Source organism: Lissotriton vulgaris, chromosome 2_2, assembly GCF_964263255.1.
Source record: "Lissotriton vulgaris chromosome 2_2, aLisVul1.2, whole genome shotgun sequence".
NCBI classification, from domain to species: Eukaryota; Metazoa; Chordata; class Amphibia; order Caudata; family Salamandridae; genus Lissotriton; species Lissotriton vulgaris.
The window spans coordinates 157,076,099-157,101,180 of NC_141688.1; the positions used below are offsets into that span (position 1 = coordinate 157,076,099).

The 25,082-nt window shown below is 45.0% G+C and overlaps 1 protein-coding gene across 1 annotated transcript in view; it reads right to left on the minus strand.

Moving 5' to 3' along the window:
• ANO3 (anoctamin 3) overlaps positions 1 to 25,082 on the minus strand; it is a 1,465,374-nt gene that overhangs the window by 85,961 nt on the left and 1,354,331 nt on the right. The gene's annotated exons all lie outside the window — the stretch shown is intronic.

Consider the following 25,082-nt stretch of genomic DNA (forward strand, 5'->3'; position numbering starts at 1 on the left):
ACTTTCGGTATTCACAAAGGGAATTTATTACTCGTAAATGTCCTTTGTGAATACCGAAAGTCAAACTTTACGACTTTCAGTATTCACAAAGAGCAATTACGAGTAGAGGCCCAATTCACAAAGGGAAAGTTAGAGGAAAGTCTAACTTTACGACTTTCGTTATTCAGAAAGGGCATTTACTACTCGTAAAGGCCCTTTGTGAATACTAAAAAGTCGTGAAGTAAGACTTTTGTCTAACTTTACCTTTGTCAATCGGGCCGTAAGAGTTTGCTTTAAGCTTTCACAGAGGTGCCACAATTCTAGGTCAGTGGGGGCCCTGCTTCCTCTAACATAGGAGCTATCGATTGTTAGAGGTTTATGCCATTTTGGAATTGCATCATCCCTGAAAGTTATTTCATCAACTTAGCCGGAGCAATTTCTGCAAAACTATAATACCGAGCAGTGCACCATGTAATGGCCTAGTCTGTATTTTTTCTTTCTTATAAACATGCCTACATAATAACGTTTAACTTGTTTTTGGTTTAATGTGTTTATTTATGGCTAATAACCTGTAAACCATTAACACCACTCTCCAGCCAATTTATGGCTGGTTTAGGTAAGTGTTAGACACATTCCTTCGTGTTCCTCTGTAAAATGGCAATTTATGGTTTGTTGAACAATAAAAAAAGAGAGATAAAGAGAGAGATTGAGCCTGCGCATAGCGCGGACTACAGATTCAATGCTAATACTGCTGATTTCAACCTTGTGGGCGTAGGGGCACGAAAGTGCGAGGAGGAGCAACCTCTCCTTTGCGCGTCTTTTCAAATTGTCTCTAGAGCAAAGAGTCATTTAAGTGGGCCGGTGAAGAGAAGCGCGTCTCCGATCTTGTGCTGCTAGACGCCGGCTCCGCTTTGAGTGTCACCACGGGAATGACAGTGATAGTCCTTCCTTTTTGTTGACGCGCTTTACATAACCATATGGACAGCTCCTTTCTGCGAAATGCAATGGTCGTGTGGATCGGTAAAAAACTCACAGAGACATGAACCCTTTATAATTATATTAAAAGAAGGAAATCAACAGAACACTGTTGCCACTTTGCGGTCACAAAGCATACAAAAACTGCAGGGTACAATTTCCCATTAATCCAAGTCAAGTTGCAGTGAAAAAAAAGACCTGGGTAAATCCTTCACCCAAAAAAAACCACCCAAAAAAGAGAATATATATATATATATATTATGTTATGTTATGTTATGTTAAAAATTCGTATAAAGCGCACTTACACCCAACGATTTCATGGCGCTGTGAGCAAAGGGAGAACGGACATTTCAGCAGTGTAGTAACAGAAAAGGTATTTATTCATAAGCTTTACGGAACAGTAGAGTTTTCAGCAGTGACCTAAAGCGAGAGTAAGAAGTGGTTAATCTCAGCTCCAGGGGGAGTGCATTACAGCAGGAAGGGGCAATGAACGGGAATCTAAGGCCACCATGTCTTTTGCAATTAAAGGTGGGGGTAGTAAGAAAGGCCAGGTGGGAGGAGCGAAGATTACGCGACAGAGAATAGTGGTGAAGAAGGGAAGAAATAAACACCGGACCTTGGCCTGCCACAGTGCTTTAAAGGTAATGCAACCTAATTTGAATTTGCAGCGCTTGGCCACCGGGAGCCAATGAAGGGCTTTGAGCAGGGGGCGAACATGATGGTGTCTAGGCTGATGGAAGATTAGCCGCGCAGGCTGAATCTGTACCAGCTGTAGGCGATTTAGGTGATACGCGGGGATGCCGACATAAAGAGAGTTGTCGTAATCAATCCTGGATACTACTAAGGCCAAAAGAGCCAGGGTGAGGGCCTCCGTGGTTAGGAAGCGGGATATCTTGCGGATTTTACGGAGATGGAAAAAGCTAGAGGAGACCATCGCGTTAATGTGAGGCTTCATAGAGAGGTCCCTGCAGATGATGACTCCAAGGCTCTTGGCAGAGTCAACAGGGCAAGGAGTAGAACCAAGGCAGGGAGGCCAAAAATTAGAGCTCCAAGGATTGGAAGCATCCCCGATCAAGACCACCTCGGTCTTGTCGGGGTTGAGCTTTAAGTGGTTATCTCCCATCCAGTTGCTAATAAGACACAGGATGGTCTGAAAGTTATGGATACATTGATCAGAGGGATCAATGTCAAAAACCAGCTGAATGTCATCAGCGTAGTTAAATGCAGTGACCTTACTGCCTTGCAGTGACCGAATAAGGGGCGGGGGACAACAGGACAAAAACAGTGAGTAAAGTAAAGGGTACACATATATATATATTATACATATATATTATATTTGACATGGTAATAATAAATTAAATAAACAAGAAAAGATGGGAGAAAAAAGCCCCGCAGCTCATGATACCACAGATCTGATGAGGGATAGTATTAAAAAAATTATTTGAAGAAGAACTTAGATCCTCTGTAAGAGAGGCGGTGAACACCGCACTATGTAAGAGGAAGTCAAGTCAGGTCAAATCATCTTTATTCGGATTGTAAAACATCCATAAAAGTACACATAAAATCCAGCAGAAGTAAAAACAGAAATAACATCCCACTTGATTACAGATTCATAGCGATATACAGCTTTATCATGTGCAAAAATGCAATAATTTGTGCAAAATATACAATGTGCAATAAGCAATGTGCAAAGTGTGCATAGTGCAAGTTTTTCAATCAATTAACAGGGAAGCACAGCTGCTTTAAGAAAGCACCTCATTCTGAAGATGGCCTCATTCGTCTTTAACAAAAACAAGTCTTTAAAAGCTAATTTAAAATCAATCAGAGTGTTTTTTCTACAGTACGGCATTAGAAAGTGCAAAATGTGCATTCTATAAAAACCACAAAAGAAAATAAAATGAAGCAGACTTTGTTTACCGCCTAGGTTACAGGGACAGCTTAGATTCTGCACATGTTTGTTAAAGCCTAACGGGAAGCAGAGTAAATTTATAATGCTTCCGTCCCTGAACCGAAATAGCAAACTCCTATTCCACCTGCCTAGCTTTAAGCGGAGATAGCCCTGAGGCAGGGCAAATGGTTTATCACTTGGCTCCATAAGGGAGATGTATCTAATTGTAGTAGGCTTTGCCAAGTCACGCCTTAGCCTCTCCTTACGGTAAGAATCGTAGAGGGCCTTTTTATTAGGTTCTTGTGCGTGTGGTCAATCAGTTGCGGTGATGTAAAAAGATGACCCAGCCCCACACTCGATAAACTATTTTCCACAGCCTTAAACCAAGGTATACAGTTAGCCCTCTCACAGTTTAAACAGTCCATAATAATATCGCGTGACAGGGAGGCAGCAGGATTACGCCAGATTTTGTATCCAGAACAGTGGGGGTCTGTAACTTATGAAGTCCTCTATATAAAGGAGGTTTAGTTCCCTGTGACAGATGTAAGTTGGTGCACTGATGACCCCCCCAAAATCTTCCGGCAAAATCTATTTTCTTCAGTCTGTAGTTGGGTGCAGTTAGAATAACCCCAAACATCAGCACCATAGGTTCCTACAGGTAAGCATTGTGTTCTGTAGATTTGTAAAAATGACACAATCATGTCTGCCTGGTTGGGTTGGCGAAGGGAGGTTAAAGAATTTATAGCCTTACTCATTTTGTTCCTTCCCTGGGCAACATGTGGTTGCCAAGAGCCAGTGTTGGAAAATAACAAACCAAGATAAGGGAAAGTGCAAGTGCTTTTTAAAATATTATCCCCTGATCGGATATGGCTTATTTTATAGCTTTTAGGGCCGCAAGACATTATGAATGATTTTTTTAAATTGGTGCAGAGGCCCAAGTCTGCCATATATTTAACAAAACCCAAGATAAAAATTCGCAAGGCATTGGGTGTGAGACCCATAAGGACCGCATCATCCGCATAAAGAAGTGCAGGGACAGGTTTGCCACTGACTTGCGGAACATCATTAGTTAATTTGCCCAAAGATACACTCAGATAATTTATGTACAGAATAAAAAGCAGGGGGGCCAAGACACAACCCTGTCTGACCCCCCTGCCGATTAAATTATCATTAGAGACTTCTCCATCATTATTAATACGGACACGAGCTTTCAGGTCGCTATGAAGATGTGCCAGAAAATGAACTAAAGATTCATTTAAACCATAATTTAGCAGGACTGTCCATAAGCGGGAACGGTTAACAAAATCAAAGGCAGAACTTAAATCCATAAAATCAAAATATACAGGTGATGATTGGCGATCGTATATTTGGCCATAAGCAGGTTTAGGGTCAAGCACTGCTCCACCGTGCCCACTTTACTTCTGAAGCCTAGCTGGCAGGGATGTAAGATGGTATTTTCTTCCGCCCAAGTACTAATTCTGTTAAAAAGGACCCTACCTAGGACTTTTAGTGTATTGTCAATTAATGAAATGGGGCGGTAGCAGCCAGGATCGAGTCTATCGCCTTTTTTAAATATTCGTACAATACTACTGCAAGACCATGTTTCCGGGACAGTGGTGAGGGATAAATTATTGAATACGTTACATAACAAAGGAGCCCAAAAGTCTGGTTCAGATTTGATTTGATCGATGGATAGGCCATCTGGACCAGGGGCTTTGTTACCCGCGCTTTCGGTGATAGCATCCTCCACCTCTGAAAACAAAATGTTTAAAGGCTTTATTGCTGGGACGATTTCGAGTGGGTTGCCAGACGCAGGAGCATCGTAGATCTTAGAAAAATGGTCAACCCACACATCCCCTGTTATATTACAGTTGATAGGGGAGATATTGGAACCCAGTGATCTAAGATTCTTAAAGGCCCTCCAAAACCCTGCAGCATCTCGTAAAGCGGCTGTGCAGACAAAGGAGTCCCAGTGGTCTTTTAATAGCTCTTCAGATCTAATTTTTAAACAGTGTTTATATCTGGATCTCAGAGCCCTTACCAGGGACGGGTCACGCGGTGCAGCAGTGAGGGCAGCCCTGAGTTCCCAGTTAGCTTTAGAGCATGAGGTGTCAAACCACCTGGGATTGCTATTAATATGGGCTGGGACAGGTTTGGAAATTTCAGTTTTTATTGCCTTACAGAGCTCACAAAATGAGTTAACGATATCGAGCCAGGGGCTGGAGGTTGATAGACATACCGAGACTAGAGTAGGATGTTTTTTGATGACTCTAGCCAGGACATCCTGGTTGTCTATCCCTTTCCAAGCCACCCTTAACCTGTCTGTCAATGCAATTAGGTTTTTAGCCCCGATTTCTATTCTCTTCCTCAGGGTTTTGATTGATTTAGGGCAAATTAAAATTTGATAATAGTCACTATACGGGGACAAAATAACCTCAGATTTCAATAAAAGATCCTCGAGGAGGGATGAAATAAATACATAATCTATGGTGGTAGAACTCCCACGCCCGATATAGGTACGGGCGGGTACATTATTCACACCAGTATCTAATTTCTCCATTACATCAACTCACGTGTTCTTCTCCTCTCCTGCAGGGTGGGGTTCTAGGGTGGATGTCTGCGTTAAAATTGCCTCCCAAGCAAATGCCATCAAATCTGCCATATTTTTGACCGTCCACAATTTCATCAATGAAGTTAAATAGTTTCAGAAAATTGATATTAGGGTGGGTTATGAAGTCATTATTATAGAAGTTAATAAGGCATAGTTTTAACCGGCCTATATATTTCAACGCCATGAAATTATTGTTATTAGTTGGCAGTGATTCAGTTGTAACTCCAGCTGTAATTTTAACCCAAATTGATAAACCCACGCTGGGGCGACCAGTGGGAGGGGAAGGGACAATCAGATTATGACAGCTATAACCCTCAAAGAGTAAAGATCTTGTACACCAGGTTTCCTGCAGCATTAAAACATCAAAGCTGGTTACCCAATCAGTCCAGGACTTTATATTCATTTTAGCATTGAGGCCAGCAATATTCCAACTCAAGATGGATAGTTCATTGGAGCTATGGTAGAAGTATGGCCCTGGGCACCTTTTGTGGGGTCAGATAACAACCTGCACCTACCAGGAGAATTTGGCAGTGTTACACTGGGACAGATAGGTGAATTACCTGCGAGGACTTCCTTATTAGTATGATCGCTAGCTGAGGTGTGAGGTGAAGTATCTAATGGTCAGTCCAAACTACATGTATCCGCTAGTGCAGTGTATCTATTAAAAAGTGGAAAAGACGGTGGTGCTGGAAAAAGTGGGAAGGACGGAGGAGCTGAAAAAAGTGGAAAGGACGGTGAAGCTGAGAAGAGTTGCCTGGGTGGTGGCCTATAAAAGTAGCCCAAGGGCAGGGGAGTGACAACAGTAGATCGTCCCGGGTGAGTACTGTTGTGATTAAGTATGTATTTAACAGTACCAGGGTGCCTGAAATTTAGAACAATGCAGTCCCCATTAAAATCTTACGTAAGGGGCTGACCCAACTCACACGACGGGCAGACAGAATTTCGTTTGAGATGTCATGACCTACCTTGTGCTTGGTCAGCCAATCAATGCACTTATTGTTCAGCTGAACCCAGGATTCACCTTGTCCTTCCTTAAGGGGTGGGACGCCTGCCAATACTAAAACGTAAGGGCAGGCATCGGGTGGTAAGTGGAGGGCAGGTTCTTGAGATTTTCTGGGTCTGCTGACTGCTGATTGTTCATTCCTAGCATTATTACTGCTTTGGGCCGCAGGTTTTATAGTGGTTGTGTTATGGCCCTACTGTCGTGTGCCGTTGGATGTGATGGTAGTTTTGGAAGGACCGGCAACTACGAGAGGGGTGGGCTTGGCTTTAGTGGCAGGTTTAGTTTGCCCTGTGTTGGTATGCCTTGGTATATTATTGGCTGTTGGGGTACTGCTGGCAGGTTTGGGAACACCCTTCGTACTGCTGCTAGTACTAGGCGCACCACACAAGATAGCCTTACTAGCAGACTCCAGGTCTTCAGGAGGCGATCACCCCTGAGCTGATCAAGGCTGATCGCCCCTTTCCTTTTGACCTCTTCCTTTTTGATTAAGTTTTCTAATTTTTCTAACCTTTTAAAAACAATATTAAATTGCTTGATCATTTGACATTCCACATGTTTAAAAATAGTGTCTACAATTGTCTCAATGAAATTCCCATTGGGCTTGGGTTGAATGATACTTTCAGTCAAAAACTCAGTCTGTGTGCCCAAGGAATTGTGATCATCAATGGAGAGGGTTATGGGAGAGGCCAATTCAGCAGTTTGCGGCATTTCAGTATAACAGTTTTACCCTCAAATTGTAGCTGTTTCCCTTTGGTCCACATGCTCTGCGGAGTTGGTTGGTTCTTGTTGCGGGCAGGCTGCTTCCTTTTGTTAACAGTAGATTTAAAGGGACCCCTTTTCCTTTTGCCCTCTCCTGTTTTATTGTTTGTAGACGGGGATGAGGTAACAGACTGTACAGCGCGGTCAGGCTGAGAGGCAATGGTTATGACCGGACTGCTGTCCTCAGGCAGCGTTTCCAACGATGTTACCATGGTAGAGGGTTTCAGGATGGTGATTGCAGGGGATAGCGGGAGATTGTTAGGAGAACTTGCTTGGGGTGACTGCAGGTCAATGGTACTGCAACCCAGTGACATCCTCCTTTCCGTGTTAGCTATTTCCTCCTGAACCATTATTAGGGCATTTTCCAGTAAGCATTCGAAAGAGGGGGGTGGGGTAGGGGAACTGACAGGAGCAGGCATAGTAGGTGTGTTGTTACGCTTCCCCATGATGATATTTCCCCAGCTCACCTCTTGTTGCAGATGTCAGAGCTGTGGCCCAGCCCAGCCTCTTCTGGCCTCTGAGGGCCTAAGAGGGCCCGCCTTTTGCCCGGGCTTCGCCCGGCACTCCCGCGCAGCGGGTATCAATGATTATTAAGTACCCTCGTGTCGGCCGGTGGGCGGGGTCTGAGCAAGCAACGCTGACCAGGTGCTGTGGTCTCGCAGGGACTCCTGGACAACTGAGTCCCTGTGGCGTTTGCTAGCCCGCTCGCTCTCCCTCCGTGATCCCTGGCACCAGCTCCACACAGTCAGCAGCACAGCTCCCGGCGTCCAGGCGATCGAAGCGGCACCCGCTGAGCGGGTGCTGCGAGGTGTGGGCACAATGCAGCAGGGAGCGTCCTCTCTGGAATACAGCCCCAAACAGCGTCCTTGTAGTCAGGCAAGTTCAGCAGTGGGAAGTGGGAATTCCCTGTAGAGGAAATCCACTTCTCTCTTTCAGAAGGAGAGTCCCCTACTAACTCTGAGCCCCAAAGAGGGGGAAACGTTTTCCAAAAGAGAAACACATTGAAAAGGCATCCAATGGCGCCTTCGGCAATAGTAGCCCTAGCGCTACAATAGAAATTGGTGCTTGTAGCAGCAATAGAGAAATTGCCCACATGGACGGGGCACATGGAAGAGATGCCCACTAACGACATAACAAGAAAGAGGGATCTTCTTAGTAGAAAAGATCCTAGAGAGAGCTTCTCATTGACAGACTTATGAGGAAATGAATGAATTACTTTTCGACCCCTAGGATATATGAACCCCTTGAAAGTCAAGAGGAGGATGTAGAACAACCCTCTACGTCTCAAGAAATAAAAGACTCCTTCTGGGGCAAAATGTATAACCGTACTAATATAAGACATCCGTGATGCGCAGATTGGTGGCGGATGGACCACATTTCCAAATATCTATCTCACTGGGTAAGAAAACCACTGGACAGGAAAACCTGTAACCGCCTTAGGAATGAATGTCCAAGACCCTCAACAATAGACAAGATGTTCAATACACCTAATTTGGATCCGGAATTAATAACCTTTCTGTTTAAATTTGGGGAGGACCCTAGGAAAGGATCAGAGAAATGTCTATAAGAAACGCCCGGACATTCTAGGTCCTCTTACTCATATCCTGGACTTGGCTGAGGATGCTAGAGGTAACAAAACCCCAATTAATGTCGACCTTTTAAGAGGCTGGGCCCAAAGGGTCATGGGGCTCCTTTTCGGAGATGACTTTGTTAAAACTTTAGGAAAATATGTGTCCACCTTCACGGCTTTCAGCAAAGCACAAAACAATATGCGTAGGGTTTTCGGCTAACGATCCCTTTTTAAAAGGGCTGACTGGATGGGACTGGCTGTCAGCCGCTGAGCATTTAGGTCCCAGTTTTACCCTCAGGAACACAGAGGATTTGCTAATTATGAAAGGGGCTACCGACAAAACGCAAATTGTAACCCTCAAAGCGGGAGAAACCGGAGAACCCGAGGTGGAAGTCCGAGACACGTAACACAAGGATATCAAGGTGAGTAATGCTAGTTCTTCTACCAGGAAAGTAGGGCAGAAACTGAGGTCATTCATTCAAAATTGGGAAAGAATAACAAAAGATCCCTGGGTACTGCAAACCGTTGCAGCTTAAAAAATAGATTTCTGGAAATACCCTATGCAACTGATAAGACCCAGAAAATTGTTCTTAGACGCAACTCTGGGCATTAAGCTTGCTTAATCTCCACAACGGCGGGATGCCTGGCTTTCACCTTGGGGATGCCCGTTAGGGGCTATCTCACAGGGAAAAGCCAGGACAGGTTCCCAAGGCAAGCGCCGAGATGCCTCCCCGGTGATTCGAGCGCTATATAAGAACATACAAAAAGAAAAAAAAGATAAGTCTAATAAACGAGGGGGAGACCTTTTTAAAGGTGCTTTAATTCAAGGGAAAACAAAACAGGAAAAAATAGGAGGATTTGTAAGTACTAGTTTTATTGTGAAAAAGAAAGACAAGGGTTGGCGTTCTGTCATAAACGTGAAAGAGCTAAACAAGTTCTTAGCCTACAGAAATTTAAAAATCAAGCAGATTCACCTCTTGAGAGACATTTTACGAGCCAAGGACTGGATGGTAAAATTAGACCTCAAAGACACCTATTTCACAATACCAATGGACGAGGACAGCCAGACGTATCTATGGTTTACACAGAGAGACATAATTTACCAATTCCACTGCCTACCCTTCGGTCTATACTCAGCCCCATGGTGCTTCACCAAAGTTTTTCCTCCAGTAGTCAGTCATCTCAGAGAAAGGGGAGTTCACCTGATCAAATATCTAGACGACATTCTCATCATGTCACAGGATAGATTATAACTTTTAAAACAGCTATCATGGGCAAAAGAGGTCTTAGAGAACCTAGGTTTCATAGTGAATACAGTGAAGTCTGTCATGGTTCCAACACAGAAGACAGAGTTTCTGAGCTTTTAATTGAATTCCATTCTATACCAATTAATCCTACCACACAAGAAAGTTTTAAAGATAAAAAAGAGGTGAGAACAGTCCTAACCAGAAATTCAGTAATACTGAGAGACCACGCAAGAGTCTTGGGCCTTCTATCATCTTCTAGTCAAGCAGTTTCCCCAGGTCCCCTTTACTACAGGAGGCCACAGAGACTAAAAGCCTTAAGTCTAAGGAAGGGCCTGTGGTACAGGGATTCTATTACCCTATCTCAAGAGGCACAGGAAGACCTAAACTGGTGACTGAAGAATATAGAGGCGTAGAATGGCAAGGCCATATTCGGAAATATCCCAGACTTTGTCCTAGAATCAGACTCGAGCAACTGTGGTTGGGGAGCCCGGCTAGGCAACCAGGAAACAGGGCGAAGATGGCCCATACAGGAACAGCCACTCCACATAAACTGTTGGGAAATGCTGACTGACCTGAATGCCCTTATGAGCTACAAGGCATTACTGCAAAATTCCAAATCTCCTATTTGATTAAACAGTTTCTGAGTGGAAGAGGTGTGGCGCCGCGGCTAGGGCGACTGACTCTGGAATCTGGGGATCACCTTTGATCCCCGGCACCGGCGGCAGATAAGCCCAGCACCATGTGACTCTGGGCAATAGCTTGCTTAATCTTCCCGACGGCCCCCAGCGCCTAGAGACTCTTGCAGGTGATTGTGTGCTTTACAAATGTGGATTTATTTATTTATTTATTTTCTACGCTGTATTATATATAAATCGACTGGGGGTACAACATCACAAATGCTTTCGAGCTTAGCGAAACTAATTTGGTGTTTCTGCTGGGAACACAAGATATTGTTAAGGGCCAAATTCATTCCTGGGCTTCAGAACACAAGGGCAGATTGGAACTCCAGGTTCCTTGTAGATCCCAGTGATTGGAGGTTACAACGGAGGTTACATCAGGATATTTTCAACCAGATACAAGATTTATAGGGACCAATCCAAATAAACTTAGTTGTGAGCAGACTAAGATTTAAAGTTCTAATTTACTTCAGTTGGAGAACAGATCCAAAAGCAAAAGCTATAGATGCTTTTCTTCAATCATGGGGCAAGAATAAAGGTTATGCCTTCCCCCCTTTCTCCATGATTCAAAAGGTTCTGTGGAAAGTAAGACTAGATAGAGTGCATCTGTATTATTCAAGTGACCCCCTTCTGGAAGCCCCAAGTGTGGTTTCCCGGGGTGATGGAACTAGTCATGGATATCCCACGCCTTACAAGGCCCAGACTGAGATGAACACCATTTCTTAATAAGGGGAAAATAGACCATCTTGCTTGGAAAATTTCAGGAGATAAAATAGATATCCAAATCTTTCACCAGAAGCTAAAATCCTTTTGGAGGAATCTTGGGCCCCAGGAAGAAGAAAAGGATATAAGGGGGTGTGGAGTAAGAGGGTCAGTTGGTGCATGGAAAGGAATTTCGATGCCATGGAAGACCGCGTACAACTCATAGCAAACTTCTTAGCGAGTCTTTTTGAATCTGGACTTTCTCATAGAACGATCAACTGTTATAGATCCGCTATCTCCTCTAGTCATGCCTTAGTCAATAATCTGGCGATTGGGAACAATGCAATAATTAAAAGGGTACTGAAGGGGGTGAGACTAAAAAGACCATCAAAGACAAAATAAATCCATTTGGGACGTCAACTTGATTTTTAAACTATTTAGTTCTTGGCAAACAATACCAATCTCTCCCTTAAACACATTTCTATTAAACTTGCTACCTTACTTTGTTTGATATCTTTTAAAAGAGTATCCAACATCAAAGCTCTAGAAATATCTAACAGATTCTATTCAAATGAGGGTGTACACTTCGAAAAGAACCTAGACCATGTCTGATTCTATTTTCTACCCGTGCAGTTGGAAGCGGCAATAAAATCCTTTGCATAATGGTAGCCTCTGGTCTTGTAATGAAATCATGAACAAATCTTCCATTTATGATCACACAATATTTTTTTCTCAATTCGCCAAAAGGTCATTGTACTCGATTATCTGTTCTTAATTTTGACTGGAATTTGAGTGGGGGTATATGAAATGCTTCTTTTTTAACATCCGTGAGTAGGCTAATAAAATGGTTGGAGACTTTACAATTTAAGTCTCCCACCAAAATACCGTGAAGTTCACCCCCCTTATACGTTGCACCCCATATGAAGGCGCAAATTCCAAGTAACAATTTATGGCAATGTGAATTTTGAAGAATATAAGTATTTACAACTAAAAAGGGGTCGCTCACACTCTCCTCCAAGATTACGGCGATTTTCACAGTTTGAAAGAGATTGGAGGAATCTTTAAAACTATTATACTCCCATTTAATATAATTATCTAAAAGGGTAGCTATACCTCCTTTTGCATGCGTCTTTTTAGATGGAATAGTGTTACAGCTTAGTACAAAATAACCAACACACAAAAAAATCAAAGGAACACCGAGTTTTCTGGATGAAATTTTATCAGCTTTTAAACTATTCAAAAAATCCAGTTTCTCTGGTTTATTTGTTCCAAGAAACTGCTTTTAAAATATAGTTAAGTATAAGGTTAAGTAATGGGCCCGATGTACAAGCACCATTAAGTGCACCAGCCAGCCAGTTCCATTTTGCACAATCATCCTCCATTATAGGCTGTGGAGACTTAAGCCAAATAAGCCCCTGATGAGTCAAAAATCCCCTCCATTCACTACAGAAACCTGTAAGAATTTTAAATTCACTCTAGAGATCGCCTTTAAGTAAAGGGTGCAACACATAGAGTAAGCCACTCGAATTTTCATATTGTCCCTATAAATTTTGGTTCCCAGACAAGGTATTATTTCAATCCCTAAAACCAAAACAAAGGCAGCTGACGAAGAGTCACCACACCGGATTTTGCTGTAAACTGGTGAAGGTTTTTTGAAGAATAAGAAAATAAAGAGAAGAATTTAATATGTTCTAGAAATGGTTCTAGAAGTTCTTGCAAAGGACATTAATATTAGTGCACCCCTATGTTGTGAAAATGATATCAACCCCTCTACATTGAAGGGAATCACTATTTTGTAAGATCAAATTTGCAACAACTTTAGATTGAAATAAAACCCTTGCCTTAGTGTTCAACCTGACATCCTTAGGCTGGTCGTCCCCCAATTTTTTTTCTGCTTCCCTCCTCTTTTTGCTGTATTTTTCTGTAGGTCTTATGATTCCAAACACTTTACCAGAGCTAACCAGTGCTAAAGTGCATGTGCTTCTCCCCTAAACATGGTCACGTTGGTGCACACCTGATTGGCATATTTAGTTTAACTGTAAGTCCCTTATAAAGTGGTATACCATGAACCAAGGAACTGTCATCTAAATACTACTAATGGGCCTGCAGCATTGGCTGTGCTACCCACACCACTAGCCTTTCAAACTTGTCTCAGGACTGTCATTGCAGGGCCTGTGTGCAACCAGGCCCTGCTAAAACCACTTGCCAATCCGTAAACTCCCCTTAATACACACAAGTCAACCCTAAGGTAGGCCCTAAGTAACACTAATGGCAGGGTATTAGGTAGCTAAATGGCAAGACATGTGCTTTTAAGCGTTACATGTCCTGGTTGAAAAACAGCTAAACTCATTATTCACTGCTGTGAGGCCGACTCCTCTCAAAGGCTAACATAGGGAATTACTTAAAACACTTTTAAACTGTAATTCCTGATTAGAAAGGAGTAGCTAGCTAGCTCATGTGTCAAATCTTTGGAATGGTAATGATAAATCCTCTTTAGTGGTCAAGTTGAATTTTATATTAATGTTTTAGAAATGCCCCATTGAGAAAGTAGACATTTCTCTGCTCTTAACTTTTCGCTATGTGCGTTTTTAACAATAGTGTAATTACCCAGGATGGCAGATTATGGAATATTAAGCGTGTTGCAAGATGTCCACCCATGCAACAAGCTTAATATTCCATAATCTGCCATCCTGGGTAATTACCCATCACATCTGGGCTGGAAGACAACTGGACTTTGTTCATTCCCTCTAGACAGCCACAAACACAGGAAGGGCTGGGTGTGACAGAGGACTTGTCTGCTTTCAGCTGCATTCTAATAGCCTTACTGGGCATGAAGGGGCTGAGGTGGCTCCTATTTACATCTGAATAGGCTGTGTCCTGTCCTCTCACAAAGGGCTGATGAACCACAGCAGATAGCCTAGCAGATAGGGCTGGGAGGGGAGGGATCCTTGATAATTGGGAGAGTTCCTTTGAACTCCCCCTTACATTTAAGGCACCTGTGGGTATATGTGCTGGGGCTCTGACCCTACCAAATCAGCACACCACTGGACCTGGGAAAAGATCTGCTTGAGTAAAGACTGTTGTGCTGTAAGGATTGCCACTTTGCTGTGACTGACTGTTCTGAGGAACTGCTTCTCTGCTTTGCTGAGCTGGCATGCTGCCTGCTGTTCTCTGACCTGCTGAGGACAAGGGCTGGAACCATCTCACTTAACCCAGAGTGACTCCAAGGGCTTGTTGGCTTGCCTCTTATCTTCTGAAATCTCAGGGACACAAAGCATTCCCTGAATTCCTGCTGGTGCTGCTGGACTCTGCCATCTGTGAGTTCTACCCTTGCCTGAGGTGGCCCCTCCAGTCCTGGACCTCACAAGTGGGTTCTCCATCTGATTTCTGCAAAAACCACTGCAATGCCTTGACTGTGTAAGGATTTCTGCCACATCGCCCTTTCAAGTCAGCGCACAGGTTGCTTGGCGATGACGGATCCACAGCCTGCATTTATTATTTTATTATTTATTCATAAGTTTTATATAGCGCTAGCTAGACCCGAAGGTTACAGAGTGCTTTACATGATCGTGAAACAATACAGTAAATCAGGAATGCAATAAAATATAAAGCAAGACTCAATGGATTATATAGTACAAATCAAAGAAGACAAAAAACAAAGAACATTTCAAGAGGATCTAATACAGAGCAAAAGCAAACAAACAGCTGGCAATGACAGAGAGTCCTGTACAAGAGATAATTAACCAAGTTCAGTAAGCTATGAGTTAAAGTATTTGTTGGGGAGGAGGAGTTTCAGGTCTCTTTTGAAGCAAGCAAAGGAGGGGTTGCATCAAAGATCGCTAGGTAGAGAGTTCCATATGCTTGGTACATTTCCAGAAAAAGAACCAGACTTGGTTGAATTCTTTTTAGATAGGGAGTAGTTAGTTGTGTGTGAGTTAAGGGCTTTGTGGATGATACAGGCAGACTTGTAAGTACCCCTTTCTTCGATGGGAAGCCAGTTGAGGCTCTTGAGGGCATGAGTGATGTGTTCAAACCATTTAACATCTGTAATGATCCGGGCTGCCATGTTTACAACAGATCTAAGAGGGGAGAGATGAGTTTTTGGCATCCCTGGGAAAATAGAATTACCATAGTCCAGTTTAGAGAGGACCAGAGATTGCACCACAATCTTGAAATCATCGGAGGGAATGAATGGTTTGATTTTCTTGAAATGTTTTAGTGTGTAAAGCGCTCCTTTGGACACATTTGTGGATGTGCTCTTTCATTGACATGTTGTTGTGCCATTGGTACTGAAGAGAAACTTCAGTTATTCAAGTAGGACTAGGTGATTAACGGTATTGAAACAAGCAGATAGGTCAAGTAGGCAAGCGTCTCCCTCGTCTAAGGATCTGTGGATGTCATCAGAGATATTAAGCATGGCAGTTTCAGTTCTACAACCTTTCATGAACCCAGATTGAAAGGTGTCAAGTAGGGTGAATTTTCGTATATGATGATTAGGTTGTTGTAAGACACATTTTTCCAAAGTTTTGGCTAGGAACAGGAGGTTGGATATAGGTCTGAGGTTGTTGTGATCATCAGGGTCATCCCCGGGATTTTAGGGAATTGGTGTGATTTGTCCTAGTTGGAGAGAGTTTGGTACACAGCCTGAGGTGAGAGATGTGTTGAACGGGGCAATGATGTGATTGAGATTTTTTACCATCCTGGATGGGAGGAGATCCTTAGTGTGGGCTGATGGCTTTAATTTCGTGATTATATTGAAGACTTGCGTTTCAGACATGGGTTTGAATTCAGACCAGTTGTCATTTTATTTTTTTTCAGTTTGGAGTGTCTAAGGTAATGGTTAGTTCCTTAAGGGGTTTGGTCAATAATGGGATCTGGAGGTTGAGCTGCTGTGAGGAGGGAGGTGGGTCGGTGTGGGTGGTAGGGATGGAGGGAAGAGTGGAGATTTGTAAGAAGGATTGCTCAATTTTGGCAACTTTGTCAGAGAAAAATCTAGCAATTTTTTCATTGTTCATTAATAGCAATTATATTGTGAGGGGGTAAAGACGTGGTTTGTTGTTTGACAATGTTAAAGAACTCCCTAGGTCTATCCTTTGCATGGTCCAATTGGATGCGGAAGAAGGAGGCTTTTCCTCTAAAGATGTGTTTCTTGTATGATAGCCTTGTAGTTATAAGAATTGCTAGATGCTTTGTCGAGGGATTTTGTCTTCATGTCCCTCCTTCTTGTCTGAGTTGTCTTCTTTCGCTGTTGAGATCTGAATTACACCATGTTTTTATTTTATGTTATTTTATTGATCTCAGTTTAGGCCAGGCCACTTGATCGAGAAAATTTAAAATCAATGTGTTACAGAGTGTAGTGAGACCTTCAGCGGTGTACGTGAGGGGGAGACTCTGTATTTGTTCACAAATCTTCGATTCAAGTTTATGGATTGGGACTTTTTTTAAATTTCTGGTTACCTGCTTAGGTTTATTTGTAACATCTAGGAGGAGTCTGACTGGGGTTTTGATATTGAAAAGACTTAAATGGTGCTCTGACCAGCCAATAGGTGAGATGGACCTGAGGGAGATCAGTTTATTTTTAGTGATAATCGCATTTAGAGTGGCCCATTTGATGTGTGTTGGTTCACTGCAGAGTTGATTAAGGTCATTAATTTCAAGAAGGTTCATAAGTAGCCGGACTGAGGTGTCTTCTTTGTTGTTCCAATGAATGTTGAAATCGCCCAGGAACACACCCTTCATGTCAGTTAAGGAGAACAGAGTAAAAAGGTCAGATAATACTTCTGCGAAAAGGGCTTGATTACCAAAAGGGTGGTAGATGGTGTGGAATTTGATAGGAGGGGATCCTCTGCTTATAAGTCCAGCTCCTACATATTCGAAGGTCAGATATTCTGCCTTACTTAATGTGGAGAGTTGTATTCCTATTTTGTGAATTATGGCTAGAATTCCACCAGATCTTTTAGATCTGTCATATCTAATGATGGTGTACCCGGGTGAGGTCAGAAGGTCAAGTGTAGGGAATGGAGTGTTCATTAAGCCAAGATTCTGTGAGGAAATCAATATCTATTTCTCCCCTTAGAATGAATTCCACTATATCAGCAGCATGTTTGGCTGCTCATCCACTACAGTTGAGGAGCATGCAAGAGAGATGGCAGGGTTTATCCTTAGAGGAAGGTAGTGTTTGAAAGGTGGTAAATTGAGCTGGGCGCGTTGATTGTTATGGGATTCTATTTGTGCTCACAATTACTGGGATTGTGGAGGGGGTTTTGGAAACTTAGTCTGGGGCTTAGAAACATAGGATTCGCTGAGAGCAGCGGCTTCGAGATTTGATAGGGTGTGTAGAGCATAGTGGGGTCTGTGGGACCGGCGCTATAAAGGAGGGTAAGGGCCAGGGGATGTGTTTAGAGGCTGTTGTAGGAGAGCCTGTGTGTGTATGTAATTTTTAACTCTCGGGTGAGATAGCCTGTCTTGAGATGTCAAGTCTTAGGTCCGCTATGTCATTTGCAAGGGAGTCAAGTTTTTGTCCCATTTGGGACAAAATCTGTGTGAATGTGTTATTGCAGCTTCCAGCATTGCGAGAGGGAGGATGCGTGTCAAGAACTAGTTATAGAGGAGCAGAGCACGCTTTGCTATGGTAGTGCTCCTTATCATTGGGACTAGGTGTGTGGGCCGTCCAAGTGGGTTGAATAGGGTCTGCAATGATGGGAGGGGTACATCAGCTGAGGATTACTGGTGAAACTGGTCTAAAGATGGGGCCCAAGAAACTAGGATTGCTGTGACCAACATTGCGATTCAATACCAAGAGACTGCTGGTTAGGGTGGGCACAGTGAAGTCCCACCGGTGATCGTTTGTGGACTGTGTGTGGGAGAGGTAAGGTCTGACGTCTGGTCAGGAGGTAACTCAGAGAAGGATGGTGAATTTGAGTGGGAAAGAAGGCGGGTTGGTTCTGGGGTGAGTGTCAGAGGTCGGGGGGATGAAGGCATTTGGAACAGATAGCCCTGTTGTGTGAGAGGTCTGAAAAATGACAGGAAGTGTTGATCAAATAAGGAGAGGTGAGGGTCTAATGCTTGTATAAGAATGTTCCTGTCTTGAAAATGGATATATCTATTTCACCTCTAAAAGATGAAAAGGGGGACGTCATAAATTTTGTTCCATAGGGTATCTTGATAGTCTTGGTCACTTGTAGGAGAAGAAAGATGTTTTTCCATTTTGCCAGGCATTTGGAATAGAAGACAGAGTTCATTTTCTTGGTGCCATTGGTCATATTATGGTAGGTATCAGCAATTAGAGTATCCGGATGCTGTTTCAGTAGTCTGTGTTTGAGTTTGTTTTTCACATTATTGGAGACATTATTAGGATAAGTAATAGATCATGAGTTAGGGCCACATCTGACCAGTACCGTGCCGAGAGGTTTGTGGGGGGAGAATTGTTAGCGAGATATTTGTGGCTGGTTAACAGTTGATGGTGCGGCGTACGCGAGTGCATCAAAGGCTAGAACCTGGTGTGGTGAAGCAGTGATGAAGAATAGTGAGAAATTGGAAATGGTATGGTTAGGACGTAGAACAAGCTGGACGGGACTGAAGGAGCGATTATAAAACTATTGATCAAGACAATCAGTTTGAGGCGAATGTGAGTTTTTGAGAACTTCCCCAATATGTCTGTCAACGGAGAGAAGAGTAAGCTAAGAACCAAACTACGATCATCGAATAAATAGGAATTTTTAGCAAGGACAGTATGGTTCCATAGATAGGAACTTGAAAAATGCAGTAGTAACATCATTACAACCAAAATAAAACAGGCAGTGTAGCTCCACGCTCATGTAAAAAACACAGCATACTAGGTAACGTTCTGTTTGTGGCCATAAGTTGGAGCTCCAGGCTTAGACATTATTCAGAGTCACCTTACAAGGGTGTAGGAGACAATGAGGTGAGTGGTGGCAGAGAGGATGGGAAGGTGCCATGAAGGCGAAATCGCGGTAAAGAACAAGTTACTTACCTTCAGTAACGCTTTTTCTGGTAGATACTATATCTGCCTGTGGATTCCTCACCTTGTGAATATCCCCCTTGCGTCAGCAACATTCGGAAATTCTTTTCGTAGCCTCGCGCCGACGTTGACTCAGACGTCATAGAGACATGGCTTCGCACGCGACTCCGCTGACGTCACCGACGCCTACAATAGGCCCACACCGGCATGATGACATCAGTTCCGCCCTTTTTTCCGTGCCATCGAGGCACACGGACGGACCAATGACAGTAGAAATATACATAGTATACACAAAACACAATAGTCAAGGAGAAGCACACATAGTGTGAAGCAAGTGCAAGAAAGCAATGGAAACAACTCCTTAACATTACAATATATAAACAATACATTATAGAAACACTGGTAAAGAAGAGTGGACAACGGGGAGGCGGGCGGGTCAGTGAGGAATCCACAGGCAGATATAGTATCTACCAGAAAAAGCGTTACCGAAGGTAAGTAACTTGTTCTTCTGATAGATACATCTGCCGTGTGAATTCCTCACCTTGTGAATAGAGTCCCACAGCAGTCCCCACTCCCGGAGGAGGGTGTCCACTCTTCTAAACCAGGAAATCCTGAAGGACAGAGCGCGCAAAATGACCGTCCCTCCTCACTTCGGTATCTAAGCAGTAATGCTTCTTAAAAGTGTGGAGGGAAGACCAAGTTGCCGCCCTACAAATGTCCTCAACAGGAACACCTCTAGCCATTGCTGAGGTAGACAACTTAGCTCTATTGGAATGAGCCCTAATACCCTCTGGAGGTTCCTTACCGGCCAAAGAGTAGCAGATCTTTATACACAGAACGATACATCTTGATAAGGTTCTCTTATGGACCGCTCTTCCTCTCTTGCAACCAGCAAACCCAACGAAGAGCTGGTCATCCAAACGACAGTCTTTAGTTCTGTCCAGATAAAAAGACACCGCCCTCTTGGGGTCCAGACGGGGCAACCTCTCCTCCTCCTTGGAAGGTTACGGGGGAGGATAAAAGGTAGGGAGGGTAATGGATTGACCAAGGTGGAAAGGAGTCACCACCTTAAGAAGAAAAGCAGCCCTGGTCCTTAGAACCATTCAATCAGCATGAATGGTCAAGAAAGGGGGCTTGGAACTAAGAGCTTGAAGCTCACTCACCCTCCTTGCTGAGGTTATCGCAACGAGGAAGACTGCCTTAAGGGTTAAAAGCCTCATAGGACATTTATGAAGAGGCTCAAAGGGAGCACCCATCAGAAAGGTCAAGACAAGATTTAAGTCCTGAGGCACAATAAAAGGAGTAGGAGGGAACTTATTTGTGAGGCCCTTCAAAAACCTTAAAACTACAGGAGACTTAAAAAGAGAGGGCTGGTCAGGCAAACAAAGAAAAGCCGACAGCGCCGAAAGATAGCCCTTAACTGTGGCAACAGCACGCCCTTGCTGCGCCAGAGAAAGAGCAAACTGGAGAACATCAGACAAACAGGCTCTCAATGGGTCAATAGAATTCTCACCACACCAAGTGACAAATCTTGACCATCTACATGAATAGACAGTTTTAGTGGAGTCACGCCTGGCTGACAAGATGATATCCACCACGTCAGGCGTGAGAGAAAAGGAAATCAGGTTGCCCCGTTCAATCTCCCGGCATGAAGATGCAATCTCTGGAGGTGGGGGTGTAGAACCTGCCCCTCCATCTGAGAGAGGAGGTCTGCCCTGAGAGGGAGACGGAGCGGCGGGTGAGAGGAGAGGTGGAGTAGATCTGTATACCACACCCTTCTTGGCCAGTCCGGGGCGACCAATATAACTTGGGCCCGGTCTTGACGAATCTTCCTCAGAACCAGAGGAATCAAGGGTATGGGAGGAAACCCGTAAAGGAGTTGATTTCCCCAACCCAACTGAAACGCGTCCCCCAAGGCCCCTTGCATCGGATACTGGAGACTGCAGAATGACAGGCAGTGAGCATTCTCGCGAGTGGCAAACAGGTCCACCAGAGGAGTCCCCCACGTCCGAAAGACGTAACGAACCACCTCCGGGTGAAGCCTCTACTCGTGGTCGGCAGAGAACTGCCAACTGAGACTGTCTGCACGCACGTTCAGGACTCCGGCCAGATGATTTGCCATCAGACAAATCTGGTGGTCCTGAGCCCAGGACCAGAGACGCAGAGCCTCTCTGCAGAGACACTGCGACCCCACTCCTCCCTGCTTGTTGATGTACCACATCGCGGTCGTGTTGTCCGTCAGAACTTGGATCGACCGGCCGCGAAGGGAGGGGAGGAAGGCCTTAAGCGCCAGACATATAGCCCGCAACTCTAGAAGGTTGATGTGAAGCAACCTTTCCTCTGGAGACCAAAGACCCTTGGCCTCCAGATCCCTCAGATGAGCACTCCACCCTAGAGTAGATGCATCCGTTATTATCGTGGCCACCGATGGAGGAAGTTGAAAAGGCTTTCCTTGTGACAGATTGCCTTCCACGCTCCACCAAGACAGATCCGCTGCAGTTTCTCTGGAGATCCTCACTGACTCCCCGAGATCTCCGTTGTGCTGATACCACTGCCTGCGGAGACACCACTGGAGTGCCTTCATGTGCCAGCGTGCATAGTTGACCAACAGAATGCAAGAAGCCATCACCCCGAGCAGGCGAAGGACCTTCAGGACTGGAACGACCGCTCCATTGAAAAATAAAGGAATCATTTCCCGAATGTCGCGAATCCTTTGAGGAGGAGGGAATGCACGACAAACAGTAGTGTCCAGTACAGCACCTATGAACAGGTTGCGAGACTTGGGTACATTTAGCGAAAAACCCAATCTGAACAACAACTGAGTTGTCTCTTGCAGATGATGGAGCACCTTCTCTGACGACTCCGCTTTGATCAGCCAGTCGTCCAAATAAGGGAACACAGGTATCCCCGACCTCCTGAGATGAGCTGCCACCAGCGCCATCACCTTGGTGAAGACTCAAGGCGCAGTAGTAAGACCAACCGGAAGGACCGCAAACTGGTAGTGTTGCGATCCCACCGTAAAACGGAGATACTTCCTGTGCGACTTCAGGATTGGGATGTGGAAATACGCATCCTGCAAGTCGAGCGACACCATCCAGTCTCCTTCCAGCAGCGCTTGAAGAACCTTAACAAGGGAGAGCATCTTGAATTTCTCCTGTTTCAGATAGAGATTCAAGATCCTGAGATCCAGGATTGGACGCAGTCTGCCATCCTTCTTGGTGATCAGGAAATACCAGGAGTAGCATCGCTGACCCCTTTCCTGCTCTGGGACCACCTCTATCGCACCCTTTCGTAACAGAGTTAGCACCTCCTCCTGCAGAAGAGACAGATGTTCCTCGGGGCAAAAGCCTTGACAAGGAGGGTACTTGGGAAGGAAATCCCGAAAGGGAAGGGCATACCCATTTTCTACAAGATTGAGAACCCAAAGATCTGATGTAACCGATTCCCAATCCTGTAGAAAATGGGTAAGCCGGCCCCCAACCGGACCCACATGATCCTGAATAGCGTATTTAGGGCTGCTTTTCTGAGGCAGGGGGGTTGGAAGAAGAGGAGGAGGAAGAGGCCTGTCGTCCACGAGGACGCGCTCTTTGCTTTCCCCTGTACGATCTGTACATAGAATTATGCTGCTGCTGCTGTTGCTGCTGCTGCTGTTGACCTTGCCGGAAATTCCGAAAGGAAGAGCGACCAAAGCCCCTGAACCTCCTGTTGGACGAAGAGCCTCTGATCTGGAGACCCAAAGACTTAGCTGTCGCTCTGCTATCCTTAAATCTCTCAAGGGTTTTGCCCCGAGGAACATCTGTCTCTTCTGCAGGAGGAGGTGCTAACTCTGTTAGGAAAGGGTGCGATAGAGGTGGTCCCAGAGCAGGAAAGGGGTCAGCGATGCTACTCCTGGTATTTCCTGATCACCAAGAAGGATGGCAGACTGCGTCCAATCCTGGATCTCAGGATCTTGAATCTCTATCAGCTTTCTTTCTAAAGAGACCAGAACCATCAAAAAGAATATCCAACAAGGTCGCCTGAACATCAGCCGAAAAGTCTGAGGATTTCTGCCAGGCTGACCTCCTAGTGCGAACAGCAGTGCCCATGATACGAGCCACAGAGTCGGCAGTGTCCAGACCACTTTGTATAACCTGGCGAGCCGCCGCCTGAGTATCAGAAATCACTTCCTCAAAATCCTTCCTGCTGGCATCAGGAACTTTAGGAACCAGGACACGCAAATAATCCATCAGGGCATGCACATATCTCCCCATCAGACAAGTGGCATTAGTTGACTTCAACGCCATGCTAGCCGATGAAAAGGGCTTTTTTGCAACCTGGTCTTGTTTCTTCGCTTCCTTCTCACAAGGAACCTGGGGAAAGGCACTAACACTCTTCTTAGAACAGGCTGCTTGAATGACCAGGCTCTCAGGTGAAGGATGAGAAGACAAAAAAGCAGGGTCCTCAGGTGCGACCCTGTACCTTCTCGCAACACTCTTAGAAACTGCAGGAGCTGACAACGGTTTCTTCCACACCTCCATAATGGGATCCGTCAAGGCATCATTAAATGGAAGCAAAGGCTCCACCACGGAACTCGGAGAATGCAAAACCTCAGTGAGGATATTGGATTTAAACTCCACCGTTGGCAAAGTCAATTGAAGAAGTTCAGCAGCCTTCCTCATAACCAAATGGTAAGGTTGGATATCCTTAGAAGGAGCACCAGAGCCTGAGGGCAACTCCCACTCTGGAGAGAAATCAAGACTTCCTGAATCAGCCAACTCCTCAAAACAGTTCTCCTCCAATTCACCTTCCTCCACATCAGAATGTGAATCGAAGTACCTTTGCTCTTCCAAAAGGCGTTGAGCTTCCCTTCTGGACCTCTCCTTCACACGCCTCGCAGTCGGATCCACCAGCGGCTCCGTCGGATTCGGGGCCGACGCCGGTATCGAATCCGATGGCACAGAGGAATGCCCTCGAGGACGATCTGGAGTGGGCGAAGCCGGAATCGGCGTCGACGACTTCAGCGGAGCCGGGAACTGCCAATGCGGTTTCGGAGCCGGCATATAAGGCATAAAAGGAGCCCGAGGATAGGAGTGAGGAACTCCCAAGCTGTAAGCCAAAGGACCCATGGGACCCGAAGGTGCACCAGAGGGGTACCACGCCCTTGAGAAGACGCCATACATAGCGTTAAGAAACGCTGAAGGGTCCTGGCCTGGGGCAGGAAAGGGCGGTTGAAAACCTTCAGGCCGGTCCTGATGAGGGATCGGATTCCGCTCTTCAACAGGCGCGGAATCCACATCCTCCCGAGCCTCTTCCTCTTCTCGGGCCGGGGATGGCGCCGGAAATGTATTCGGAGCCGGAGAAGGATTCGGAGCTGGAGTAGGAGACTGCCCATACGACTCCGAAGGCGAGGCCTCACCTTCAGGCTCAGAGACATCCAGAGTAACCACCTTCGAAAGTACCTTCTTCGGTGACCTCGACCTCGAGCCCGACTCCTTACCGGAACGACGTCGGGACTCATGTCTCCTCTTCTTATGTTTCTTCTTTGACTTCGAAACAAGATCCGATGCCGACCTCGAAGACGACCTCTCTCGAGAACCAGACCTCGACTTCGTTCTCGACTTCGACCTCGCCCTTCGAGAACGAGACCTCGACGATTTTTCTTTCCCAACCTTCATCTTCGCAACCAGGATTTTGGCCTCTCTCTCCCTCAG